This window comes from Dromiciops gliroides, chromosome 1 (genome assembly GCF_019393635.1).
Source record: "Dromiciops gliroides isolate mDroGli1 chromosome 1, mDroGli1.pri, whole genome shotgun sequence".
Classification (NCBI taxonomy): domain Eukaryota; kingdom Metazoa; phylum Chordata; class Mammalia; order Microbiotheria; family Microbiotheriidae; genus Dromiciops; species Dromiciops gliroides.
Genome location: NC_057861.1, coordinates 569857720 through 569885244, shown reverse-complemented (window position 1 = coordinate 569885244; position 27525 = coordinate 569857720). Strand labels below are relative to the sequence as shown.

Genomic DNA, 27525 nt, shown 5'->3' with positions numbered 1-27525 from the left:
TATGTTTAATGTTATTATGTATATATAACCTATATCAGATTGCCTGCTGTCTAGGGGAGGGGGGAGGGAGGGAGAAAATTTCAAAATTGGATATCCTATATAAACAAATGTTGAAAACTATTTCTACATGTAACTGGAAAACAATAAAATAATTTTATTTTTTAAAAAAAGAAAAGAAAACACCTTGGGGGCAGCTAGGTGGTGCAGTAGATAGAGCACCGGCCCTGGACTCAGGAGGACCTGAGTTCAAATCCGGCCTCAAACACTTAACACTTACTAGCTGTGTGACCCTGAGCAAATCACTTAAGTCCAATTGCCTCACCAAAAAAAAAAAAAAAAAAAAAAGAAAGAAAAGGAAAAAAGAAAAAAGAAAATAACACCTTAAAAATCAGAACTGGCTAAATGGAAAAAGAGGCACAAAACTTCATTGATGAAAACTCCATAAAAAGCTGAATTAGCCAAATAGAAAAAGTGGTTAAAAATAAAGCTCAGTGGGGCAGCTAGATGGCTCAGTGGATAGAGCACAGGCCCTGGAGTCAGGAGTACCTGAGATTAAATCCGGCCTCAGACACTTAATACTTACTAGCTGTATGACCCTGGGCAAGTCACTTAACCCCAATTGCCTCACTAAAAAAATAAAATAAAATAAAGCTCAGTGAAGAAAACGATTCCTTAAAAATTAGAATTAGGTAATGATTACATAAAATATGAAGAAACAATAAAACAAGGTGGTAAAGAATAAAAAAATAGGATATGTGAAATATCTCATTAGAAAAATAAATGGGGGGCAGATAGATGTCGCAGTGGATAAAGCACTCAGCCCTAGATTCAGGAGTACCTGAGTTCAAATCCATCCTCAGACACTTAACACTTACTAGCTGTATGACCCTGGGCAAGTCACTTAACCCCAATTGCCTCACCAAAAATAAATAAACAAATAAATAAATGAATGAATGAATGAATGAATAAATAAATAAACAAACAAACAAACAAATAAATAAAGTTTTTAAAATAAGAAACAAAATGACCTGGAAAATAAACTAAGGAGAGAAAATTTAAGAATTATGGAGCTGCCTGAAAGCCATAATAATAAAAAATATAGTCTAGACATCATATTTCAAGAAATTATCAAGGAAAACTGTCCTACTATCCCAGAATCAGAGGGTAAAATGGTAATTGAAAGTATCGACCATCACCACCTGAAAGAGATCCCAAAATGAAAACTCAAAGGAATATTAGAGCCTGATTACAGGACTACAAGTTAAAAGAGAAATCATTTCAAGCAACAAAAAGAAACCATTCAGATATCATGGAACTACAGTGAAGATGACACAAGATTTACCAGCTACAATTTCAAAGAAGCAGAAGTCTTAAAGGCAAGAATATTCAATCCAGCAAAACTGAGCATAATCCAAATATAGGACTTTCAAACATTCCTGATGAAAAGATCTGAGCTGAATAGAAAAATTCACTTTCAAATATGACTCATGCATAAAAAGGGAAACATGAAAGAGAAATCATAAGGGTTAAATAACAAGGTTAAACTGTTAACATTAATGTATCAAAAAATAATATGTGCAACTTTCTAATATCTTTATCATTATTAGGAGTTAGGATTCTACATACAGTGTGAGGGATTGAATTTAATATGTTTGGATGGTGTTTAAAAAAATGGAGAGGCAAGAATGAAGAAGGTCCTGGGAGAGGAAGAAGGGGAAAGGAAGAATGGGGAAAATAATTGTACATAAGAGTCATGCAAAGAAGGGCTTTTACAATGGAGGGTAAAATGTGGGAAAGGCACAATGTTTGAACTTCATTCTTATTTAGATTAGTTCAAAGAGAGAAATATGCACACAGGGAATTAGGAAGGGAAAGGGACAAAAGAAAGAGAGGGTGTGATAAAAAGGAGGGCAGATAAAGGAAGGCAGCCTCAGAAGCAAATCAGACTTTAGAAGAGGAACAAGATAAAAAGGAGAGATAAAGGTCAAGAGAAGAAAATAGGATGGAGAGAAATAAACACATAACTGAATGTGAACAGGATGAAATCAATGTAAACAGTATGCTGTTTACAAGAAATACATTTGAAACAGACATACACAGAGTTAGAATAAAGGGTTAGAGGAGAATCTATTATGCCTCAGTGAAGAAAAAACAGGTAGGGGAAGCAAGCATGATCTCAGATAAAGCAAAAGCAAAAATAAATCTAATTAAAAGAGATAAGCAAGAAAAGTATATTTCACTAAAAAGTACCATAGAAAATGAAGTCTTTTAAAGTCTACTAAACATAGATGCACCAAATGACAAAACATCCAAATTCTTTTTTTTAAGTATTTTTATTATTTTCTAGTTACATATAAGGATAGTTTTCAACATTTGTTTTCACAAGATTTTTAGTTCCAATTTTTTTTCTCCCACACTCCCTTCCTTCCCTCCTCCCCAAGACAAAAAGCAGTGTGATATAGGTTCTATATGCACACATTAAACATATTTCTACATTAGTCATCTTTTTTTTTTTTGGTGAGGCAATTGGGATAAAGTGACTTGCTCAGGGTCACACAGCTAGTAAGTGTTAAGTGTCTGAGGCTGGATTTGAACTCAGGTCCTCCTGACTCCAGGGCTGGTACTCTATCCACTGTGCCACCTAGCTGCCCCTACATTAGTCATCTTGTGAAAGAATAAGGGAAAAACCTCAAAAAAAAAAAAGGGAAAAAAACCAGTCCAAAAGTAGAAACAGTATGGTTCAATTTGTATTCATAATTCACAGTTCTTTTTTCTGGATGTTGAGAACATTTTCTATCATGAGTTCTTTGAAATGAAAACATCCAAATTCTTAAAGGAAAAGGTTAATGTGTTACAGGAGAAAAGAGATAGTAAAATTATATGCGTGGGGGACTTCAACTTTCCCCTCTCTGAGCTGGATAAATAAAACCATAAAATAAATAAGAAGTTACAGGTATGAATAGAATCTTAGAAAAGTTAAATATGATAGACCTCTGGAGAAAAGTTAATGGGAATAGAAAGGAATATATCTTTTTCTCAACTATACATGGCACCTTCACAACATTTGACCAAGTTTTAGGGCATAAAATCCAACAAACATGCAGAAAAGCAGAAATATTAATGTACCTTGTTTAGACCACCACAATACAATTAAAAACATATTCAATAAAGGGCTATAGAAACATAAATTTATAAGAAATAGTAAACTAATCCAATTCTAAACAATGAGTGAGTGGGTCAAAGAAGAAATCATAGAAACAATTAATAATTGCATTAAAGAGAATGACAGCAATGAGACAATATACCAAAACTTATGGGATGCAGTCAAAGAAGTACTTGGGGAAATTTTATATCAAGAACCTTAATACTCATCCCATATGCTTCCTCTCTACCTGAATTCCAAGTCTTACATCAGGGGGCTTCCATATGTTAATGCCCTCTCCCTCTTTAGTGTATGTTAGTGTTCCCATCTATTTGGTCAAACTCAATTCACATGACCTATGCTTCTACTCTAGCTCAATTATACGCAGGAATGATTAAAACCTTGATCTCTCAATTATTCCCATCAAAGGGCAAAGTCTGGGGCATCTAGGTGGTGCAGTGGTAAAGCACTGGCCCTGGATTCAGGAGAACCTGAGTTCAAATCTGGCCTCAGACACTTGATACTTACTAGCTGTGTGACCTTGGGCAAGTCACTTAACATTCATTGCCCTGCGCCCCCCCCCCCCAAAGGGCAAAATCTCTGAAATCTTATTATCAGATCATAATCATCTATCATCCCATCTCCCCCTATGTTTGATTCATTCAAAATTTATTCTTCATCTTTAGTTTGACCTCCAGTCTTTCTATCCCTTAATACATGCCCTAGTCATCACCTACATTCTAAGCTCACTTCCCTCCTTTCCAATCTTAACTCAATATAAACTAATTGTTGTTGAAGTGGGTTTGGGCTGTGAATAGTGATTGTATTAATTATTTTTATTTATTACTTCACTCTAAAATTATAAGTTATAGAGCAGGTGATGAGGTGATTATCTACATTAGTAGCAGGAGTTTCTCACTGGGGGATACCTTTAAAAAATGAAATCATGGGACCAATAATTTTATTTTTATTTTTATTAATTTTTAGTTCTTATGATTGAGTTCTTTTTTGTTTGCTCATTCTTAAAGTCTACTTCTTGACTAGACTTTATGCTGAACTCTGTAAACTTTAGGAGATGGAGAAGAGAAGATATCTGTCCTGAGTTTCTGGGTTTTTTTTTTTATTTTGTTTTGTTTTGTTTAATGAGCTTCTGCTGCTTTTCATATCTCAGTCTGGAGGTTTATAAATATTTAGTGCTGTCAAAATGGTGTGATCCAGAAAGAGCTCTGTTTCACTGCCCTCCCGGTCTGAGTTCTGCAAGTTCATGACCCAGGTTTGGAGCTGTTGACTTTTATGTATCTGAGTTTCAGCAGATTATTACTAAACTTAGTCATTGTTAGCCCCCTAGGAGGTTCTGTGGGTTAAAAAAAAAATTGAACTGCTGGCCCTTGTTTGGTTTGATCTCCCACCCTGGTTTTTCCACTCCTTTTCACTCCTTCCTTCCTACTGTTGTACTTCTAGTCTCCCACAGTTAGAGGGACTAAATGTCACAAAGAAAAATTGATTTATTCTTAGGAGGTTGTAGGATTTTATAACAGATTTCATTCAACTCTTTCTCCTTACCATCTGCTGATTTTCGAATATCCTTTTTACCACTGCTACCACCACCACTACCACCAACAACCACCACCATGACTACAGCCTATCTGAACAGACAGGAACAATGATGGCATTGCTTAATCTTTTTTCTTAAATAATCGTAACTTTCATGTGATTCTCTACTTTGAATTATTTACAAGTCAAATATTCTTCTTGCTATTTGGTTGTTACAATGTTGTCTGATTCTTCATGATCCCATTTGGGGTTTTTGCTCACATTTAATTTTTTTTGGGGGGGGGTTATTCTTTTATCTGTGAGACCACCCCAGTCTCCTTTGATGAATTAACATTTCTATTATGGCTTCTAATTGTGGTTGTATCCCAAAATACTGTCCTAGCCACACACCCCCATCTATACATTATCTCCCTTGGTGAACTTAGCCCAAATGGATTTAATTATAATTCTTATGCAGATGACTACCAGGTTTATATATCCAGTCTATTCCCTGAGCTTTAGTCCCACAATCAATGACCAGTAGATATTTTCTAATTTGTATTCCCCAAAGGCAACACAAACTCAATATGTCTATAATAGAATCCATTTGTTTCCCCACAAATCCCAAATGCCCTTTGAATGATACACTTTTAAGTGTATCATTCACTTCAGGACCTCAGTAACTCTCACTAGGAATATGGAAATTGCCTACTATTTGGACTCCCCACCTAAATTCTTGTTCCATTTATATACCACATAGGTGTCAAAGCGAGTTTCTTGAAGTACAAATCTGACGACATCAACACCCTCCAACACATTCAATGTTACAATAGCTTTCTACCACTTCTAAGGAGCAAATATAAACTACCTGCTTGGAACTTAAGGAAATTATAAAATGGATCAAATGAGCAAGGGGGAACCACTGCCAGAATATGAAGAATAAGGGGGGGGCTAGGTGGCGCAGTGGATAAAGCACCGGCCCTGGATTCAGGAGTACCTGAGTTCAAATCTGGCCTCAGACACTTGACACTTACTAGCTGTGTGACCCTAGGCAAGTCACTTAACCCCCATTGCCCCGCAAAAAAAAAAAAAAAGAATAAGGGAGGTTGTTCGAATTGTTATTTCTAGTATAAATTGGTGGTTAGGGATTCTGAGTGCAAGTTCAAAGTGACATTTCTAACTGATGTAACCAACAAAATGGAAGATTAGGCATTTTCTCCAATCCCTACTAACACTGAAAAATGCCCCAAATGAGAAATTACACACCAGAGTGAAAATAATTATATCTGAATCCACAGGAGAAGAAAGCACTAAGTCCAATAAGGCAATGGTCATGAATTTACACTGGAGAACACCACTGTTTAAGATGCTTGCTCAGTGCCTATTCCCTAAGAGTTTCCAGCTTCCTTTAGGGCACAAAAATAGTGTGATCGTATGCAAGTTACTTCACCTCATTCATAAAATTAGTTATAAATATAAGTATTTATCTAAAACCACCAACAAGCATTATTTATAATGGGAATAAGCTGGAGGTCTTCTCAGTAAGATCAAGTGCAAAACAGTGATGCCTATTGTCACCAATATTACTGAATATTACATTGGAAATCCTAGCAATAGCAATATTGAAGAAAAAGAAATAGAAGAAATAAGAACAGGGTAATAAAACTATCCTTTTTCAAATGATATGATGATATCCTTGGTAAATCCCAAAGACAACTAAAAAGTTAGATGAAATAATTAATAATTTTAGCAAAGTAGTAGGATATAAGGTAAACTGACATAAATCATTGGCATTCCTATATATCATAAAGAAAACCCTGAAAGAAGAAACAGTAAAAGATACTCCACTTAAAATAACTCTACACAATATATAATACCTGGACATACACCTTCCAAAACAATCCCAGGAAATATATGAACAAAAGTATAAAAAACTTTTTATATTAAAAAAATCAGATTTAAATAATTGCAGAAATACTAAGTGTTCATCAGTAGGCAGGACCAATAATAATAAAAATGACAATTTTACCCAAATTAATTCATATATTCAATGCCATCCCCATTAAATTAGCAAAAATTTACTTTACTAAATTAGAAAAAATAATAGCAACATTTATTTAAAGAACAAGAAGTCAAGAATGTCAAAGAATGTCAAAAGAATGTCAAAAAATTTTTGTACAAACAGAAGCAATGCCAGTGTTTCTGATAAAGGTCTCATATCTAAAATATATCAGGAACTAGGGGCAGCTAGGTGGCACAGTGGATAGAGCACCGGCCCTGGAGTCAGGAGTACCTGAGTTCAAATCCGGCCTCAGACACTTAACACTTACTAGCTGTGTGACCCTGGGCAAGTCGCTTAACCCCAATTGCCTCACTAAAAAAAAATAAAATAAAAATAAAATATATCAGGAACTAAATCAAAATTTATAAGAATGTAAATCATTCCCCAATTGAGAAATAGTCAAAGGATATGAACAGGCAGTTTTCTGATGAAAAAATTAAAGCTATCTATTGCCATATGAAAAAATGCCCTAAATCACTATAGATTAGAGAAATGAAAATTAAAACAACTCTGAGGTACCACCTGACACCTATCAGATTGGAAAATATGACAAAAAAGGCAAATAATAAATGTTGGAGAAGCTATGGAAAAATTGGAACACTAAAGAATTGTTGGTAGAGCTGTGAACTGATCCAACCATTCTGGAGAGCATTTTGGAACTATGCCCAAAGGGCTATAAAGCTGTGCATACCCTTTGATCCAGCAATAACACTATTACGCCTTTTTTCCCAAAAGAGATCATAAAATGGGAAAAGGACCCACCTGTACAAAAATACTTAAAGCAGTTCTTTTTGTGGTGGCAAGGAATTGGAAATTGAGGGGTTACCCATCAATTGGGGAATAGCTGAACAAGTTGTGGTATATGAATGTAATGGAATACTATTGTTCTGTAAGAAACAATGAGCAGGTGGATTTCAGAGAAAACTGGAAAGACTTACATGAACTGATGCTGAGTGAGATGAGCAGAACCAGGAGGCCATTGTACACAGTATCAACAACATTGTGTTTTGATCAATTGTGATAGACTTGACTCTTTTCAGCAATACAGTGGTCCAAGATAGTTTCAAAGGACTCATGATGGAAAATGCTTTTCAAATCCAGAAAAAAAGAACTGTGGAATCTAGATGCAGATTGAACCATACCATTTCGACTTTTTTTGTTTTTCCTTTTTGAAGTTTTTCCCTTTTGTTCTGATTCTTCTTTCACAGCATGACTAATGCGGAAATATGTTTAATGTGATTGTACATATATAACCTATATCAGATTGCTTGCTGTCTTGGGGAGGGAGGGGAAGGAGGGAAAAAAATTTGAAACTAGCTTTTTATGTAACTAAAAAATAATAAAATACTTAATGATTTTTTAAAAAATTGATAGAGCACTAGCCCTGGAGTCAGGAGAACCTGAGTTCAAATCCAGCCTCAGACACTTCCTAGCTGTGTAGCCCTGAGCAAGTCACTTAACCCCTGCTTGCCTTTAAAAAAGGGGGGAATAGCAAGGTTCTTTGATGTTCTCTCTAAGGGGTTTCTTCCAGCCATTTTATTCTGAGGCTATAAATGTCATGTCATAGTCAAACATGAAGAGAGGCCTCCTGCCTCCTGTTATAAATAATATAAAGTTTTTAATAACCTGCTTGTAACTCAGGATCATCATACAATTTCATTCATTATCAATTTCATTTAAAAATATTTCAGAATTTTTCCATGCCTGTACTCTTCCCTGGATTTTTCATATCACAATTTTTAAACCTTCTTTTAAAAATTTCTTACAAGTATAATGAGATCTATCACTTCCTACTCTTATCATAGATATTCTATTTGCCCTTTTTCTTTTCTCTCTACTCATCTAGATTATTTTAGTTTCACCCTTTGTGACATCCCTACAACTCAGCACTCCAGCTGCCTGCCATTTAACTACTTGGAATACACCATTACAAGGAAAAATTTAACTATGGATTTTGATTTCTTTTCCCACCTAAGAGATCAACTTTAAAAAAAAAGGTACATTTTTGTATTTTTAACTTTTTCTTCAACTAATATGTGGCTCATATTCTACATTTCTGGACTTCCTCATAACTAAAACAATGAGAATTCTTGACATTTTCCAACTCTGAAATGCTTTTATAGACTTGACACCTTGATAATACCTCTCTCTGAAATGGAATTATATTCATACAAAGAGGAAAAAATAAGGATTTCAGGTATAACATGAAAATATTGTTGCAGTCAGAAACAATGAAATGCACAATACTGTTTGAATGAAGAGAATTTAAATACACGAAGGAGTTTGACTTCAAGCATTTTAGAAATATATGTGTAAAAAAAGAGAATTATATGTGCATATCCTACACACACTCACACTAAGAAGACAAGTGTTCATAAAAGTGTGTGCTTTACTTTGAAAGCTGAAAAGAAAGAATGTTTTTTGGCATATAGTAAAAAACTAGAATTTAATGAAAACAAATCATGAGAATTCTCTGTGCATTATGTAAGGAAAACTAGATTAATTTTGGTTTTAGCAAAGAGAAAAACATAATAACCTAGGCAGAGTAAAAAAAATGTTATGTGAAAATAAAGAAAAAATATATAGCATCATGAAAACATCTAAACTTCTTAATTGCAAATAAGACCCAAAGCTTTTTAACTATGTAAATACGAAACAATAAAACAATTTAACAAAATTAAGGATTGAGAGAATTACTTTCCTTTGATAATACCAAACTATCTACCCTCAGATATTCTTTGTGAAATCAATTCTTGGAGCCTCTCCTTAAAAAAGAAGCAATATAATATTGTATGCTCAGAAAATTGTTCAGATCTTGGTATGATTCAGAAATCATTCCTATGTTATGGTGTAACACCCACTCCATGTTGCATGAAGATAAATTTCATAAAGCTTCCCCACTTGAATTATTATGTCAATTACATATCTCACTTTTCCCTTAAATTTATTTCTTGAAATTGATTTTATAATAGATTTAATGCTCCTTGTGTTTATGGATGAAAACATGTACTCAAAATATTATCAAACTTTACATTTTTAATCATTGTTCTCAGAGGTCCAAAGTGTTTTATTTAAGTGAATGGCAATGTGGACATAGTGACAAGAATGAGGGAGTTGGAGTCAGGAATACCATGATTTTCTTTCATTCTTAATTTGGAATGAGTAGAAGTAAAGGAGGTAGATTTTTATTGATTGAAAAAATGTATACAATTTTCTTTTCCTGGGCAATGGGGGTTAAGTGACTTGCCCAGGGTCACACAGCTAGTAAGTCAAGTGTCTGAGGACGGATTTGAACTCAGATACTCCTGAATCCAAGGCCGGTGCTTTATCCACTGCGCCACCTAGCAGCCCCAAAGATGTATACAATTTTAAAAACATTTTATGTTGACTCTTGGTTTCATATAGACATTATTTATCAGATTAAAGAATGTTCCATTTATTTGTTTATTTTACAATTTTTTAAAAACAGAAATGGTTTTATTCTAAAACTTTTTCTAAATGTATTGAAATAATCATAAGATATTGTTCTTTATGTTTATAGCTTTCCTAATATTGAATCAAATCTGAACTCTTTATGTAATTCTAAATATATTATATAATATTCTTAGAATGGCTACCTTAATTTTTGCTAATATTTTATTTAAAATGTCATCAATATTTCATTAGGGATTCTGTTCTATAATTTTCTTTTTCTATTTTGACTCAGCTATAAAAACATATTTTTATCATAGAAGGTTGGTTGTTGTTAGGATCCCTTCTTATCTTAGTTTTGTAAACAGTTTATATAATATTGGGATTGTTCTTTGAATGTTTAAAAGAATTAGTTTGTGAATACATATGGTCCCTCAGTTATTCTTTCAGAATTCATTAATGGTTTGTTAATTTCTTTTCCCTAAGACTGAGTTAAGTTCTCTACTTCTTATTCTATTGATCTGGGTAGTTTATGGGTTTGAGGTTGTTGGGGTTTTTTTGGGTTTTGTTGTGGGTTTTTTTTGGTAAATATTTAGCCATTCTATTTTCATATAATTGGGCAAAAATGTCTAATAATTTCCATTATATCTTCTTCACTGATTATGAATTCTCCTTGTTTTTTTTTATTTTAAAATCAAATTGGCTAACTTTACCTTATTAAAAAAGTGATAATTTTGCCTTATACTTCTAGATATTTTGCAACTTCCTTCAAGACATTTGTCCTAAAAGGCTTTTTGTTCAAACCTTTTTTATATGTTTCTACATGCCTTCAACACAACACTAAAGGAAACCCTTTCATGAGTCCATCACTTCTGAATTCTTCATCTCTTCATTGATCAGAAAATATTTCCTGCCTGGAAGGCTGAAGGTAAGAATTAGAGAATGTGATAGAATCTTAAGCAGAACTTACTTCATTGCCAGCTACTCTGTCATATACTTTGGGGTTTTTTTTGTTTTGTTTTTTGTTTTTGTTTTTTGTTTGTGGTTTTGAAATCATCCAGTTCTTTAGATAACACCTGATTCATTCTATGGTTTGGAAATTTTCATCACTACCAAAACTCACCCTGTTGCAGTAATTGACAATGATTAGCATGATATTCAAAGCCTATTTTAAAAATGGACCCAAAATACCACTGTGCCTCTAGTTTCTCTTCTTTATATACTCCAAATAAATCATACCATTAGCTCTTCCTTGAACATCCTTCATTTTTCTGCCTCTGTACTTTCGCTTCATGTACTCCCTCTCCATAGAATGATCTTTTTTTTTTTTATTCTGTGCCCCTCCTGGTTTACAAAAACAAAAAGAGCTTTTTTAAGTATTCAGATTTCAAGGCATACTTTAAATATGCCACCTTAGCATATATGCCTTCCCTAATTACCCTTGCTAGAAATCATCTCTTTCCTTCTCTATATTCCTACGGTAATTTTTATTTTTCTTATGCCCCTTATATTATAATTATTTTATATGTCTTATATAATCTACCCTATTAATCTTAAAGAGAAGGGAAGGCACTATTCTATTCATCTTTGTATTCCCCCAAAAAAACATCAAACTCAAATAAAAACAGGGTTCATTAATTCATATATAAGTATCTCTGCAGACTGAATATTGACAGTTTTAAAATGTACTATCTGTTTTCTTGTCTTTTTGGTTAAATATTTCCCAATTTCATTTTAATCTAGTTTCAGCTGCACTTGGAAATTTGGCACATAGGCTTCATGTTTCACACCCCTATCCCACAATACCTAAAGCAGTGCTTTGCACATAATGGTCTTCTCATATCACAGATTTCTGAAATGAAATGATGACAGCAACACTGTCATTAAATAAGAAGGCTGCATTGTAAGGAAATGCCTTGTAAGAAATTTCATTAATACTAATTAAATACTAATACTACTAAAATAAGGTAGGAAGCAAAGGAATACATTTCAGCACAGAGCTCTCTAACTTACTCCAACTTGAGTGAATGGTACCTTCTTCATTCTCTTCCTTCTAATCATCCATGGATCCCCAAGGCATCTAGGGATAGATTTGAGGACATGATGGTGGTCTGTGAATGTGGATGTGGTTTAAAAATACTTATTGCAATATAATCAAATTTGCTCATCTTGTATGGTTTAATCTTAAAAATTTTTAAATATTATTTTGGGGGGCAGCTAGGTGGATAAGGCACCAGCCCTGGATTCAGGAGGACCTGAGTTCAAATCCAGATTCAGCCACTTGACACTTACTAGCTGTATGACCCTGGGCAAGTCACTTAATTATATATATAATTTTGAGAAGGTGTCTATAGGCTTCACTAGACTATTAAAAGGGTTCATGACCAAAAAAAAAAAGGGCTGAAAATTCCTGCTTTAAGTAACTGGAGTGGATTGAGTTTCCAGGCCCCTTTTGCCCATGAGAGGAAGGGACTCCTTTCCCTAGGAACCATCTCAAGCCCAATACACAGAAGCTGCAGATAACCCAAAACATTGTGACCTGGTCAGTGCCACCTGACTCTCAGGCAAACTCCTAGCTTCTGTTTGATCCACCTGTACTGATCAACATCCTCCTCTTCAGCTATTGCTGCCAACAACTCAGTATTAAGGAGACTGGAGTCGCTATCCCCTTCCAAGTCTTTGTTCAAAGACACTTTGCTCCTAGAGAATATATTATATCTGCATCTATAGTTATACAATGGTACTGTGGTAAAAAAATATGAAAGTTTTTTAGCAGTCGGTTAGGATAACTGAAAGACGCCAGTTTTTTTTTTTTTAAGGACCACCCTTTCAGGGAGGAGACCAATGGCATGAGCTACGCATGCCAGTCCGCCTGCTTCACACGTCAGACTGCCTGCTAGCACTCCACTTCCGGAGTGTGAGCTTAAAAGGCAAAGAGAGAATGGAAGTGGCAGTTTTTTCCTGCTCTGCTGGTTTCCTGACTGCACTGCACAGGCTGATGCTGATGAGAGTTCAAGTGGGCCCGGCTTGCGGTTAGCAGCAGCACGCGCTTGACATAGTCTCTCTCTCCCCAAAGGTGGCCTTCGGCTTTTGGTGAGTTTTATACGGAATATAGACTAAGCTTAGACTTAAGACGATTTGTATTGTGTTTCTACTTTCCTATCCTTCTAATCAACATCACCTTGTGACTACCATACAATAAAAGCTCTAACTAGAAAACCAGAAGCTTCTTCCATTTATTAGTCTGGGAGATAAATTAAGGGAAAGGTTAAAGAGGGGAGATTTATGATCTAATATCCAATTTTAAATCTCACAGTACCATGGTACTCATCATTAACTGGTTCCAGAAGGTACAACAAAGGGCAAAAACAACTACCCAATGAATTGTTCCCATAAGGAGTAATGAAAACTGAAATAATCCATTTCTGAACCTCAGAAATTTCACATTTTACCTGGCAATTTATAAATTGATGGGGTTGGCTTTTTGTTTTTGTTTTTGTTTGGGTTTTTTGGAAAGCAATTGGGGTTAAGTGACTTGCCCAGGGACACACAGCTAGTAAGTGTCAAGTGTTTATGGCTGGATTTGAACTCAGGTCCTCCTGAATATAGGGCCAGTGTTTTATCCACTGTGCCACCTAGCTGCCCCAATGGGTTTTTTTTTAATACAAAACCTTAAAACTAGGCAGACATAAATAAAAACCAATAGTTAAATTTTAAAAATTAACTTCACTTTACCATTCTCATCACCATTGAAGACTTGTTGGGGCTTCAGAAGGAGACTGGTGGAGAGGGTGCAGGGTCAGGAAACTATGTCTAAGTCTAAGGAGCATTAGGACCAGCATAGCCAGCATCACTATGGGGCAAGGGAAATGGGCTACAGTGGTAGGGGAAGGGGTTGACATGAGGAGGGGGCTGAATGAAGGTCTCCTCCATTCCTCTCCTCCTCCCCTGCTCTCCAGGCAGCAGTGCTAGTGATAACCTTGGCAGTGGTAGTGATGGTGGTGACAGCTGTGCCCCAGCAGAGGAAGCAGGCTGGAGGAGTATGTACCACAGGATGCTGAGGCTGTCTTGACTCACACAGGTTTTAGCTGAGTGAAAAGCAAGCATTGAACACTGAAGCATTTTTTTTCCTAGTGGAAATTCATCACATGCAAAATACAGGTAGTTTCAAAGCTAATGAATGCCAAGGTATTATTGTGTCTATATTTTATAGCCACTCATTTAAAATTTGGAACATGTATCTATTTTCAGAAATAGTAAAGAACCAGAACTTATCCTGTGTTTACTTCTAAGTTTAATATAGTATTTTCAATAAAAGTTGTCTTCTTTTCTGTTGTTCTAAAGCCCACAGAGGTGGTGGGATAACTACAATCAAACCTCTGATCTTGTAGCCAGTAGAGACACAATCATTTCACACTAATGAAACCAGTAGATTCTGACCGTATATACTGTTTTGTGTTTATCTCTAGTTGTTTCATGTAAATGTCTTGTTTATACATACTACATTGTAAACTCCTTGAGGCCAGGTCTATGCCTTCTATGCTTTTTGTATTTCCTACCATGCTTAGCATGATGAGGACAAACATACAATAAATGGTACACAAATATTAACTAACTAAATAATTCTTTGCTTAAGAATTTTTTGTGTGTGAGGCAATTGGGGTTAAGTGACTTGCCTAGGGTCACACAGCTAAGTAAGTGTCTGAGGCCAGATTTGAACTCAGGTCCTCCTGACTCCAGGGCCAGTGCTCCATCCACCGAGCCACCTAGCTGCCCCTGCTTAAGAATTTAATTAGGAACATTTTCACTTATCACTCTTAACACAACTGTGGGAATCTGATAGTACTACTCAAATAGTCTTTTTAAAATTTTCTTTGATAATCATGAACTTATAAACATCAACATTATGAAACACAAAGGCCCAAAAGAAGGTTGTATATGAAATCATGAAACTCTGTTATAGATTTTTAATCCATATTACATTTAAACTTTTTTCAATCTTAATAGTATTTTATCTTTTTCAGTTACATGTAAAGATAGTTTTCAACATTCATTTTTATAAGATTTTGAGTTCCAAATTTTTTTCCTTCCCTCCCTTTCCTCCCCCCTCCCCATGATTGAGAGCCATTTGATATAGGTTTTATATATATATATATATATATATATAAAATCACATTAAACATTTCCATATTAGTCATGTTGTGAAGGAAGAATAAGAGCAAAAGGGAAAGACCTCAAAATAAAAGTAGAAATAGTATGGTTCAATCTGCATTTAGTTCTTTTTTCTGAATGTGGAGAGAATTTTCCATCATGAGTCTTGGAATTGTCTTGTATCATTGTATTATTGAGAAGAGCTAAGTTTATCACAGCTGATCATCACAGTGTTTCTGTTACTGTGCACAATGTTCTCCTGGTTCTGCTCACTTGACTTAGCATCAGTCCACAAAAGTCTTTCCAGGTTTTTCTGGAATCTGCCTGCTCATCATTTCCTACAGCACAATGGTATTCCATTACATTCATATATGACAACTCATTCAGCCATCCCCCAATTAATGGGCATTCCCTCAATTTCCAATTCTTTGGCACCACAAAGATCTGCTATAAATATTTTTGTACATGTGGGTCCTTTCCCCTTTTTTATGATCTCTTCAGTGGTACTACTGGGTCAAATGGTATGCACAGCCCCATTGCCCTTTGGACATAATTCCAAATTGCTCTCCAGAATGACTGGATTGGTTCACAGCTCCAATAACGATGCATTAGTGTTCCTATTTTCCCATGCCTTCTCCAACATTTGTTTTCCCTTTTTGTCATATAAGCCAATCTGGTAGGTGTGAGGTTACCACCTCAGAGTTATTTTAATTTATATTTCTCTAATCAATAGTGATTGAGAACATTTTTTCATATGGCAATAGATAGCTTTGACTTCTTCATCTAAAAACTGCCTGTTCATACATATCCTTTGGCTCTTTCTCAACTAGGGAATGACTTGTATTCTTATTTAATTTGATTCCGTTCTCCCAGCTTTCTGCTTTCCTTCTAATATTGGATGTGTTGCTTCTGTTTGTACAAACGCTTTAAATTAAATGTAATCAAAATGATACAATTTGCAATTTATGATGACATGGTGCTAAGAATAATTCAGGAGAAGTTTCTCTTGTGAGAAGCAAAACCAAAGATTACCAGATAACAGGACAAACATATGGAGGGACTATTAAAGTTTAGATTGGCCAACTAGATAGCAGGATAGACATACCTAAGAAATAAAGAGAGATCAAATTCTATTGCAAGAAAGGGAATTAGGGACAGAGATAACCCCAAAGCCAGGACCATCAATTCAAAAAAATCCCCCCCAACTCTCAGGAATATGACAAGCTTCCAAGCTTCCTCCACCCCACCTTAAAAGGTAAAGTTTTCAAGTGGACACCCCATCTATCTTCTATAAAAGCTTTTGCCTTCCTTCTGTTTGAAGAGGGAAATGTTTCTAAGCCCTCCTCCCTGAAGGGTGAAGTCTTTGTTTTCCCACTGGGTCACTTTCCTAGTGCCACATAAAAGACCACTTTAATTCTAATTGGAGTATGTGCAAGAGTGTAATTCTTTATTGAGGAATACCTAAGAACCAACACAAACTTCCCCCCAATCCAATAATATTCTTTATCTATCTTTTCTTTGGTCATAAATTATTCTCCTCTCCATAGATCTGAGAAACTATTTCTTCCTCTCAATTTGCCTGTGGTATCACCCTTTATGTCTAAATCATGTCCCCATTTTGACATATGAAGTAAGATGTTGGTCTATGCCTAATGCATATTACATTTAACACTACCAATATTACACTGTCTATGTCCTCTGAACTTCCTTCTTCTCTGAATTATTTTTTAAAATAATAATAATAAATCTTTTAGTTTAAAGTTTTGAATTCCAAATTATATCCTTCCTTCCCTCCCTCCTCTCCTCCCCTCCCTGAAGAGGCAAGCAATAAGATATAGGTTATATATGTGCAATTATGTAAAACATTACCATATTATTCATTTTTATAAGAAAACTTGAATAAAAGAAAAAATGAAGAAAGTGAAAAATAGCATGTTCAGTCTGTTTTTAATCAATATCAGTTCTTTCTCTGAAGGTGGATAATATGCTTTATCAATAGCCCTTTGGGATTGTCTTGAATCACTGTATTGCTAAGAATAATTAAGTCATTCATAGTCTATGAATGCTTTAATAAGTGTTTCATTATTATTTTCTTTCAGATAGCCTTTGCATGACAATAATCTACAACACCTCTATGACAAATGAATAGGAAACATTTCCTACTTCAAGAAAGCAAAACAGTGGAATGAGATCTAGGAATGAAACTAGTGACAGCAATCCCACAATTATACCTTTGAGAACAACAAAGTTCAGAGAAAGGGTGGGCCAAGTGATTGAAAAAGCTGGTCTTTAGGAGTTAAATATTAAAAGCTTTATGAAACTTTTTCAGGTTTATTCAGATATGCCATTTCCCATATGAAGAGGGATTGATTATATAGACTTTCAAGATCTTGCTCATACTTTGAATTGTATGGCCATTTCACCTTCTAAACCAGAGATTATTCCCAAGAAGTCTTAAACCTTTCATGTGTGCAACTCCTGCCCAGAGGCCCTGCTGTTCAGATTAGTAACCCTGCCCTTCCCATTCCATTTCTGGAACAATAATCAAAGTAATTCTGCCATTGCCCCAGGAAAAGGTTACAGTTAAACTCAACATCCATCCTTTTAACTTTCCAAAACAAAATAAAACTCCTTAGTTAGGACTATAAGGATTATCTCCCTTATTAGAATACAGGTTCCTTGAAGGCAGAGCCTGTCTTCTCTATTGTACTTGTATCCCTAGCATTTAATACAGGGTTTGGCAAATTTAATGAGTACTTTTTTCCCATTAATTCATTGTTTCACTCATTAATTCCCTTTAGGCTACTCACTATCCCTTGAACTTTACAGGTCAAAATATAATTCCTGGTCTATGGTTCCCGTGATATGTTTAGGTAGATAGGTGGCCAGAAGAACTAGACTCAGGAAAACCTGAGTTAAAATCCAACTACAGGTACTTAATAGCTACGTGGCCTTTAGCAAGTTATTTAACCACTGCTTCAGTTCTCTCAGATGTAAAATTTCGGATAATAGCACAGCACCTAGCTCACAGGGTTGTTGTGAAGATAAAGTATGACAGTATTTGTAAAACATTTTACACAGTATATGGCACATAGTTGTTTAATAAATTTAACAAAGCTTAATAAATGTTAAAAAAAATGATCTTACCCCATCTTGAAGGTGAATTGGTCTGAGAACATGGACTTCAATAATGTCAAATATTTCAACCATTTTATTCAAGGCATGGCTTCTAAAAATATTTTACATAATACCACTACCTCTCAAAAAAACTAGCTGTTAACACATTAGACCTAGAGATCTTATATTAGTCTGAATTAGCAGAACCACACAACTCAGGAGCTACAAAATAAATCAGTCTTTTATTTCAATATAATTGGTTTCCAGGCAGCAAGGTGGCACAGTGGAGAGAACACCAGCCCTGGATTCAGGAGAACCTGAGTTCAAATCTGGCCTCAGACACTTGATACCTAACTAGCTATATGACCCTGGGCAAGTCACTTAACCCTCATTGCCATATATTTATAAAATTGGTTTCCTTTATAATCCTATTTTATTTTAGAGATTTAAAAACATTATTCTAAGAAAGGATCCATGTGCTTCCTGAGAATGGAAGAGGAATTCATGGCAGACCAAAAAAGGCTCAGAATTCTTGCTCTGGAGGATATAAATTCAATTTATTATGTACTAAAGTGAAATATGATATTCTCTTATTGGCCCTAGAATTAATGATGCTTAAGTGCTCTTCTAGAGGCAGCTGGGTAGTGCAGTGAAAAGAATACTGGGTCTGAAGTAAAAAAGACTTAAGTGTATATCCAGCCTCAGACACTTACTACCTATATGACCTGAGCAAGATCAAATGAGATAATCACAATGCCTGGCACACTGTAGGCACTTGTTTCCTTTCTTCCCTCTCCCATCCAAAAAAAGTGAATTCAACAAATCCTATTGAATACAACCTCCTCCTGTTCCCCTAGAAAACATAGAATTGGATATTTATTTCATAGTTGAGCAACACAACTTGTTGCTTGACTCAGGGTGGCTAGAGAGCTTCCCTTCTATAAAGGTCCCTGAGATCTGTTCCCATACATGCACACCAGGTTTAATCCTAGGTTTAGTTTGGCCTCTAAAGGTTAGTGTCCTAGTTGGCTGGGCAGAGCCAAGATTATGGAGGAAAGACTCCTCAGAGCTCTCCCCCAAATTCTTCCAAATCCCTTCAAATAATGGCATAATACAATTCCTGGAGTGGCAGAACCCATAGAAAGATGGGGTGACATCATTTTCTATCCAAAGACAGCTTAGAAGGTCAGCAGGAAAGGTCTGTTGTACCAGGGTGAGCATGGAGTTCAGATCCAGGCCACACCATGCAGACTCAGACCCAGACCCAGAGAATCAGGCCTCCAGAGCCTTAGAATCAGGTGAGACAGAAGCTGCTTCTGGAACTCAGCTCACAGAGCAGTGAGGGGGTCAAGTATTTGGCCAGGGGAGATTGCAGGAGTCTGTTGGTGCTGAGGTGGAACTTTGTTGTGTTGCCCATTCTCAGAACTAGGAAGCAGTCTTGAGTGGTGGCCCAGATGGGGAAGGGGCACAGGAAAGCTGGAGCTTGCAATTGCAATGAAACAGAATTCTGTTCCCAAGTTAAAGAGCAAGAAGGCCTGTGATCACTTACAGACCAGAGCACAGGATAGGGGAATATAAAACATGCCTCTCCTTAAATTGTAGCAATAGGGACCCCCAGAAGCTTGGGACAATATGCCCTGGAAGCACTGCCCCCACTTCAAGGAGTTAAAAGTAAAGAAATAGTCTGGCAAAATGGGCAGACAGAAAAAAATGCAGACCCTAGATAGTTTCTTTGGTGACAAGGAAGATCAAAATACACTCTCAGAAGATAACAAAGTCAAAGCTCCTCCATCCAAAACATCCAAGAAAGATATGAACTGGTCTCAGGCCACAGAAGTGTTCAAAAAGGACTTTGAAGATAAGGTAAGAGAGACAGAGGAAAAAATGGAAAGAGAAGTGAGAGGAGGGTCATGAAAAAAAAGTCAAAATCTTGAAAAGCCAAATGCAAAAAGAGATACAAAAGCTCTCTGAGGAAAATAATTGCTTAAGAATTAGGATTGAGCAAATGGAAACTAATGACCATGAGAAAGCAAGACTCAATAAAGAAAAACCAAAAGAATAAAAAAATAGAGGGCAATGTGAAATATCTCCTTGGTAATATCTGACCTGGAAAGTAGATCCAGGAGAGATAATTTGAAAATTATTGGACTACCTGAAAGCCATGATCAAAAGAAGAGCTTAGACATAATCTTCCAAGAAATTGTCAGGGAAAATTGACCTGATATTCTAGAAGTAGAAGGTAAAATAGAAATTGAAAGCATCTACCAATCACCTCCTGAAACAGATTCCAAAATTAAAACCACCAGGAATACTGTAGCCTAATTTCAGAATTCCCAGGCCAAGGAGAAAATATTGCAAGCAGCCAGAAAGAAACAATTCAAGTACTGTAGAGTCATAGTCACGATAACACAAGATCTAGCAATTTCTACATTAAACAATCATAGGGCTTAGAATATGATATTCCAGAGGGCAAAGGAAATGGGATTACAGCCAAGAATCACCTACCCAGCAAAACTGAGTATAATCTTTTTTGGGGGGGGGATGGGAATTCAATGAAAGAGAGGACTTTCAGGCATTCATGGTGAAAGACCTAAGCTGAATAGAAAATTTGATTTTCAAATACAAAACCCTAGAGAAGCATAAAAAGGTAAACAGGAAAAAGAAATCATAAACTGTTTACATTCCTACATGAGAAGATGATACATGTAACTCACAAGAACTTTCTCATTATTAGGGTAGGTGGATGGAGTATATTTAGACAGAGGGCACAGGTGTGAGTTGGGTATGAAGAAATGAGATATCATTAAAAAAATAAAATTAAGGGGTGATAGAAGAAGGCACTGGGAGAAAAGGAAAGGGAGAGGTGGAATGGGGTAAAGTATCTTAAATAAAAGAAGCAAGAAAAAAGCTTACTAAGTGGAGGGGAAGGTGGGGAAGGTGCAGGGGAGTGAGTCAGCCTTACTCTCATCAGAACTGGCACAAAGAGGGAATAATATACACACTCAATTGAGTAGAGTAATCTAACCCTGCAGGAAAGTAGGAGGGGAAGGGGATAAGGGGTGTGTGTTTTCACATAAGGGAGGGCAGATTAGGGGAGGGGGCAGTAAGAAAGAAAACACTTTTGAGGAGGGATAGGGTGAAAGAAGATAGAAAATAGAATAAATATCATGGAGAGGGAATAGGATGGAGGGAAACACAGTTAGCAATAGTAACTGAAAAAAATTGGAAGCAGAGGCAAGAGCAATGTAAGATGAGGATAATGATGATGGATGGATGGATGGATTAATGATGATTAGATGAAGATGGATTAATTGATGTTGATGAGGACTGATTGATGATGAGGACTGATTGATAAAGATGAGGATTAATTGATGATAATGATGAGGATTGAATATTGATGATAAAACCTATGGTACTTATTTTGCTGGGCTATTGTGAAGAAAATTCTTTGTCAGGTATAGGGTACTATATAAATGTTATCTATTACTGTTGTTGCAATAAATGTAGTTTACTATAAAAGAAATATGAGCAGGATGCTATCAGAAAAACCTAGAAAGACCTACATGAGCTAACGCAAAGGGAAATGTACTATATATAAAATAATAGTAATATTGTAAGATGATCTGCTGTGAATGGCTTAGTTATTTTCAGCAATACAATGATTCAAGACAACTCTGAAGGACTTATGAAGAATGTAATCGATCTACAGGGAAAGAACTGAAGGTATCTGAATACAGATTGAAGTAAAATTTTTTTTTTGTTAGTTCCTTTACCTGTTTCCTTTCACAATCTGGCTAATGTGGAAATGTTTTGCATGACTACTCATGTATAACATATTGAATTGCTTGAGTTCTTAAACAGGGTAGGAGGGAGGGAGGAAGAGAATTGGGAACACAACGTTTTAAAAAATTGATGTTAAAATTTGGTTTTACATGTAATTTGAGAAAATTAAAATTCTAAATAAATAAAAAACAAATAAAAAACAAAAACAAACAAAATTTTAAAAAAGAGAAAGATTAGGCATATTTTCTGTAAATCTTTTGTTCTTTATAATCCAGCTTACAGCTCTAGCAAAAGTCAAAAATCAAAATTTAAAGCTTAGATTTGATTCATGTTTCAAGTCTCTCACCAAAAGTGAGTAAAAAGATGCTCAATTTAAATCAGGAACACAGTAGCTATTTATTTCTTCCACATAAAGAAATGCCAAACACACACACACACACACACACACACACACACAGTGTGTGAACAACTGTTTACACACTGTGTGAAAAATGTACATTAAGAAATACTTAAACATGAAGCAGAACTATTAAATTTTAAGGTTCTTGAGGGCAAGGACTGTCATTTGCCTCTTTTTGTATCCCAACAACTTAACACAATGTCTATCACAGAGTGGGTACTTGATTAACTGATTATCACCTTCTGGGAGATTGCTACTTAAAACTTTAAAATATGAAAAATTTTGTAGGACGAACAAATTAGAATTTCTTCTTCAACCCAACTCTATACCATTTCTCTCAAGGTCTATTTTTTTATGGCAAGAAAATGGGTCTGCTCTTCTTCGGAAACTAAGGCCACGTTGGGGTGAATCTTCACTTCAGCTGGCGACTAGCACCACTACAAACAAGTCTCTCTTCACCCTTCTCCCAAAATGGCCATCTCCGAGCTTCGCTTGCATCTAATCTGCTCTCATCCTTCACGATGATGAGGTTACAGTCATGGAGGATAAAATTAATGTCATCATTAAAGCAGCAGGTGTAAAAGTTGAACCATTCTGGCCTGTGTTATTTGCAAAGACCCTGAACAATGTAAACATTGCAAATCTCATCTGCAATGTAGGAGTTGGTGGACCTGCCCCAGCAGCTAGTGCTGCTCCTGCTAGCATAGCTGCCCCAGCTGAGGAGAAGAAGAAAGAGGAAGCAAAAGAAGAAGAAGCTGAGGAAGTCTGATGATGACATGGGCTTTGGTCTGTTTGAATAAATATTTTTTTTGAAACATTAAATAAAAAGCTTAACTCAAAAAAAAAGAAAAGAAAAAAAAAGATAATGGGTCTGATGGTGGTAGTCTTCTCTTACATAGTAACTGTAGGGAGAACTGCACATACTACAAGTGTTGCTGATTAAGGGACCCAGAACGCTAATGTTCTTGAATTTACAAGGATGCCTACAAGTTTAGAAAACATCCATTTCAGTATAACAGTTTGCTGTGTGCCTGGGGGAGAAGAGCTGGGGAGGAACACAAAAAAAAAAGAGGCAGCAAATAGCCTAGGACCAAGCTCAGTCAGCCAAGGCCTTACATTAGCTTTCATTTGCAAGTATTAACCCTTTCTGTCAAAGTTGGCTAATCACAAAGGAGAGTGAGTCGATTATATGTCATATATTCTAGAGACAGGAAGAAATAACATCAGAGAGTAGGGTCACTCATTAAGGTCTGATGTATGACTAGCTCTTCCTTAGTCAGAGGCCTCTTTGATGCTACCCCCTCCCCTGCTGCCATCACAGGGGCCAAAGGATAGATGTGTCAACCCAATGAACCAAGTATTTCAGCACTGAGTCAGCACCAAAATGGCCAAGATTATTCTCTCTCTCTCTCACACACATACACACACACACACACACACACACACACACACACACACACACACGGTGTCCTGAAAAGTCTTAATAACTTAAAACTACACAAAGACTTTTGGAACAATCTGTATATCATCACCAGGAGGAGCCCACATCTGTCAACAGAAGGGGCCAAGCTCCAAGGCATGCTCCATAGGGTGTACTAGAGCCAGAGTTGATCCAGCAGTTTCCCCTAATTATACTCATTACATAAGCTTAATTTCAAGCATAAAAAAAAATTCTATACAAAAGTTCAGTTAATATAAAAATCCATTTTCTTTAAATTCTATCATAACCATGCTTAGGGAAAACAGAAATACAAACACCACCCTGTCAAGCCTAGACCTAGTGTTACTCCCTTCTTGATTAAACCTATGACGATTCAGTGAAGCATGAGAAGTTGTTCATTTCTTCACTGTATCCACAAATTATATTCCACATGATTCAAGCCCTGTGCCATTGGGTTCAGTGTTGCCTTTTGATGTTGAGAAAAACCTGCTTACAGAATCATTTTACAGGAAGAGAAGCACACATGAATCAATTTAAGTACAACTCCCATTCTAACATCTCCCAGTGGTGTTTAAACTCCCTCTAAATGCAAAACAGATGAGCCTTTTAAAGAAAGGAGTCAATTATATTGTAGAATCTTCCAAAGCAAGCAGGAACATAAAGACTCATCTTTAGTGATAAAATAGTATTCATGTATTAAAGGATATGTTTTGTAGAAAATAAAGAGAAATGTGTCTGGGCTCATTATTTTTCTTCTCAGATAAAGCATCCTTTCTAGTCTTGATCAGCCAGTCTATAGAAAACAAATAATTTCTATCCTTAGAGAAACTTAATTTAGAGTAGAATACTGAAATAAATTATACCAATTTCCTGAAGGTTTTTGAGAAAAAGAAAAGTCATTTTTCTCGGTCATTTTGAAACAATTACTGTCTGGAGGCAGCAGAATGAACTTAGTGACCTGAGACTCTCTCTTTAATGCATCTCTTCTCTGGTCATCTTAAGAATTAATGCCCCCTTTGACCCAGCAATTCCACCTTTAGGTCTTTTTCCCAAAGAAATCATGGAAAGGAGAAAGGGACCCACATGTACAAAAATATTTATAGCTGCTCTTTACGTGGTAGCAAGGAATTGGAAGTTGAGGGGGTGCTCATCAATTGGGGAATGGCTGGACAAGTTGTGGTATATGAATACAATGGAATACTATTGTGCTGTAAGAAATGATGAGCAGGAGGAGTTCAGAGAAACCTGGAGGGTCTTACGTGAGCTGATGATGAGTGAGATGAGCAGAACCAGAAGAACATTGTACACAGTATCATCAACATTGAGTGTTGACCTACTGAGATGGACTATATTCTTCTCACCAATGCAATGGCACAGAAGAGTTCCAGGGAACTTGTGATAGAAGAGGATCTCCAAATCCAAGAAAAGAAAAAAAAAGAACTGTGGAGTATAGATGCTGATTGAACCATACTGTTTCTTTTGTTTTAATTTTTTAATTTTTTTTTTTTAGGTGAGGCAATTGGGGTTAAGTGACTTGCCCAGGGTCACACAGCTAGTAAGTGTTAAGTGTCTGAGGTTGGATTTGAACTCAGGTACTCCTGAATCCAGGGCCGGTGCTCTATCCACTGCACCACCTAGCTGCCCCCTGTTTCTTTTGTTTTGGGTGCTGTTGGGTTTTTTTTTTTTCTATTTTGAGGTTTTGCATTACTGCTCTGATTTTTTCTCTTATAACAGGATTAATGCAGAAGTAGGATTAATGTTATGTGTATATATATGTGTGTGTATATATATATATATATATATATATATATATATATGTATATATATATATATGTATATGTATATAGATATAACCTATATCAGATTGCCTGCTGTCTGGGGGAGGGGGGAGGGAGGGGAGGGAGGGAGAAAAATCTGAAATTGTAAAGCTCGTATAAACAAAAGTTGAGAACTATCTTTACATGTAATGGAAAAAATAAAATACCTTATATGTAAAAAGAAAAAAGAATTAATGCCAATGTTAAAGGCTAAAATTCTAGCTAGTCTGTCTAAAATATCTAATGAGTGGTCGCCAATAAATTATAATCTTTAGCAAGAGTTAGACTTTTAAGCATTTATTAAGGAGAATAAGAATTTGGTAAAGAGAGAAAGGCCTATATTCATCTATCTATTAAAGGGAGTGCACATTTCTAGCTCCGTCCTCCGCGAGAGTCCACAGGACTCAGAGCACCAGGCTCCCCTTTCTTTTTCCCACAAGCCAATCTCACTTCCTGATGCCAAAGAAAAGACACATGGTCTTGCCCTCAAAGACGTTCACCTCATGGTAGAGCTTTTCTACAGTAAGTCTCCAGCAGGTGGCGCCATTCCAATCGTTACACCAAGAAGATGGAGTAATGTTTTAATCCATAGAATACTTTGGATATACCTAAGGATATTTTCTGAATAACATTAATAAGTGATCTAAGAAAATGATTTTTTAACTGGGTATAGTCATCCCTTAAATCCCTGCTACTTGAAGAGGCTAATTAGAGAATCACTTGAGTTTGGAAATTTTGAATTGCAGTGGGCTAAAACTAATTGGGTGTCTGTACTAAGTCTAGCACCAATACTGTGAGCAATAGGAACAGGAGACCACCAGGATGCCTAATGCAAGGCAAACTATCTCAAGTCCTAAAAAAGCACTGCTGATCAATATTGGAATCATCCCCTAGATAGCCATTGCACTTACAGCCATGGATGAGGACAAGGAAGGGGAAGGAGAAAAGAGAAAATAAAGGGGGTGGGGTATTTTTCCAATTAAAAATTAAACACCACTTAAAGAATGAATGATTTTTAGTGCAACAGCTATAATAAACTAGTATTCCTCTAAGTTTGTAATAGTTTGAACTTTTGAGGAATTCAGAACAGAGGGCATGGAATATGATATTCTAGAGGGCAAAGGAATTGGGATTACAACCAAGAATCACCTACCCAGCAAAATTCAGCACAATATTTCAGCAGAAAAAATGGGACTTTAATGAAAAAGAGGACTTTCAGATATTTGTGATGAAAAGATCTGAACTAAATGGCAAATTTGACTTTCAAATACAAGACCCTAGAGAACCATAAAAAATTGGAGCTGGGGGACATACCTGGGGTCGAACAGTGGGCGACTGTCTTGTGTCTGAGGCCAGGTTTTCCCTGGGATCCCCCTGGGTCCAGGGGGGATGCTTTGTCCACTGTGTCACTTAACTAGATGATAACATCTTTAGGGTTAAATTGAGGGGTGAAGGGAATTCACTGGGGGAGGGGAAAGGGCAGAAGTGAAATCCTACATGAAAATAACAGGAAAAGGCTTATGGAGTTGGGGAAGAGATGGGAGAAGATCAGGGCAGTAAATGAATTTTACACTCATCAGAAAAGTCTCAAAGACCTTAAACTCATCAGAGCTGCCTCAAGGAGGGACTGACAGACACACCCAACTGTGTGGAGTAATCTGTTTAATC

The 27525-nt window shown here is 36.1% G+C and overlaps 1 protein-coding gene and 1 pseudogene across 1 annotated transcript in view; one reads left to right on the top strand and one right to left on the bottom strand.

Moving 5' to 3' along the window:
• ROR2 (receptor tyrosine kinase like orphan receptor 2) overlaps positions 1 to 27525 on the bottom strand; it is a 301924-nt gene that overhangs the window by 145980 nt on the left and 128419 nt on the right. The window lies entirely within an intron of this gene.
• LOC122737350 lies at positions 19636 to 23399 on the top strand (annotated as a pseudogene).